The sequence below is a fragment of the Microtus ochrogaster genome, chromosome 7, assembly GCF_000317375.1.
Source record: "Microtus ochrogaster isolate Prairie Vole_2 chromosome 7, MicOch1.0, whole genome shotgun sequence".
Lineage (NCBI taxonomy): Eukaryota > Metazoa > Chordata > Mammalia > Rodentia > Cricetidae > Microtus > Microtus ochrogaster.
The window spans coordinates 20,111,208-20,113,814 of NC_022014.1; positions in this window are offsets into that span (position 1 = coordinate 20,111,208).

The window sequence follows — 2,607 nt, forward strand, 5'->3', positions numbered from 1 at the left end:
GAGAGAGAGAGAGAGAGAGAGAGAGAGAGAGAGAGAGAGAGAGAGAGAGAGAGAGCGCTAGCACCCTGTGTTCTCCTGATGGTGTTGACGCCATGCGGGTGGGTGTTGGGGGTGTGGCTAATAGAGTTCAAATGAGCAAGCATCGTAGTTATAATGGATATGGGTGTGATGGTGCAGGCTCCATCAGCTACTTTAGCTCATGAAGTAACAAACTCAAAATGGTATAAGACACAGGAAAAGGAGCTGGAACTCCCATGATGGTGGAGCTGCCTCCCTGGCCCTAACTCACCAACATTCAACCTCTTTCAGATGAAAGAGCAAACTCATGTGGTTTTCAAGTCTCTAGCTGGGCACTTTCTTTGAAAGGCTACCAGAACTCATCCCAAGCCGTACAAGGGACCTTGAGAGAGTCCCCTGCCATCTCAGTACCTCAGTATCCCCATCGAACTGGAGTGAGGCCGGAGTTTGCCTCAGTGGTAGAATGCCTGCTTGCCTCGTGTTTCAGAGCCCTGGATTCCATCCCCAGCAAGGCACAAAGAGAACAGGAAGACTTGAAGAAGATTGGTTTTTGCTTGTCTGGTTTTTTTTGTTTTTGCTTTTGTTTTTTTAAGATTAAAGAACTTATGTGATGAGTGTCTGCTTTCATGCATACATGTGCACCCCACATGTGTGCCCAGTGCCCAGTGAGGCCATAGGAAGACAATAGATGCCCTGGAACTGGAGTTATGAGCCACTATATGTGTCTAGGAACCGAACCCAGATCATCTATAGGAACAGTCAGTGCTCTTCTTAACAACTGAACCATCTCTCCAGCCCTCATTCTGGCTTTTGAGACAGGGTCTCATGTAGACAAGGCTAGCCTTGAACTCCTGCTCCTCCTGCCCCCATTTCCCAAGTGCTGGGATTATAGGAATGCACCATCACACCAGGCTGTGCAGGTGCATGTATGTGCATGTGTGATACTGGAGATTGAACTCGGGCCTCGCGTGTGCAAGTCAGTTGCTCCACCACTGACTTGTGTTCTGAACTCTAGTAATGGCTCTTGTGGGTCTGTCAATCATGCGTCACGTTCCTCCGTTCCTCTGTCCCTGTGCTCCACCACAAGAAGAATAACATTATTTTTCCTTAAATTGATCTTTGCTTAAAACCTTGTTGCAGCCAGGTTTGGTGGTGCACAGTTATCATCCCAGCACCTGGAAGACTGAGGCAGGAGGATTGAGACTTTGAAGCTAGTACGAGACCTTGTCTCAAAATAACAAACAACCCTGAACTCACTCTTTACAGTATACCTTGGCTAACCTCAGAACCCTGTTCTAGTAACTCTGCAAGTCCCTCCCCAACTTCCTTTTTACTTTTTTCTTGAGACAAGATCTCACGATGTAACCCTGGCTAGCCCTGAACTCACAGAGATCCACCTACTTCTGCTTCCTTGGTACTGGGCTTAAAGGTCTGAGCCACCTCCCCCTCTGAGCTTATGTATTTATTTACTTATTTATTTTTGAGACAGGGTTCCATAGCAGCCCAGGATAGCTACACTCCCCATGTATTCAAGGCTGGTCTTGAACTCTTTGAATTCCTGATTTTCCTGCCTACACCTCCCAAGTGCCCATATTATAAGTATCTATCACCACATCCACAAATATCAGTTCCAGACACTTGGCTTGCAAACACCTTTCAAGTGGCAGGCCAGAGGGACTGGCCTGGCTAGCCTTCTACAGATTATGTGGCTGTTTTATACAAGTTTGGTTTGCGGGGGCTGGGGAAGGGGGGGGGGTCTTAGAAGAGTCCTGGCAGATCTGAGCCTTAACCCACACACATACAAAGTTTATCTCACCAAGTTCTCATGTGAAGCACATATACGTATGTGACGTGGGCCTTCCTGTAGACGAGTGTGCTTCACAGCAATTACACCTCACAGTCCAGGCTCACTCCTGCCCAAAGCCAAGGGCACAGGTTTAAGATGTCTTTCTGGAATTTAGGTTTGTTCCATTTTTTCTTATTTAAAAATCTTTTGTTTTCTTTTTATCTCTTCTGTATGTGCCTTTTAAACAGACTTGCATTGTATGTCTGTTCCCAAGCCTTGCTGAGTGACAAGACCTAGGGAAGCTGGGGTTTTGTTTTTTGTTCTGCGTACTTTGGAAGACAAGCCACCTGGGGGATTTCTCCGTTGTTGTGTAGTTACTTCTAAGACTAATACATGCAGAATTAACTACAAGGGATGGAAAAGTTTAGGATGAAACTTGAGCCATCTTAATTTTTTTCCTTTTAAACGTGAAGCTGTATCTCAGAACATTTCCACGTGACAAATTATTTGGTCTACTGAGGAATCCAGCACAGCAGCTAAACACTTGAGACCACAAAGTTAGTAGCTACTTTTATGTCTTACAACAAACGTTCTATCAACCTGTTGAATCAAACCTGCAGTATCACAGTATCACAAGAAGAAAGAAATTTTATCTTCGCCTTAGTTTTCCTGCCACGCAAATGTTTTAAATATTAACAAAAATAAAAATATGGAGCCGGGCCGGGCGATGGTGGCGCACGCCTTTAATCCCAGCACTCGGGAGGCAGAGGCAGGCGGATCTCTGTGAGTTCGAGACCAGCCTG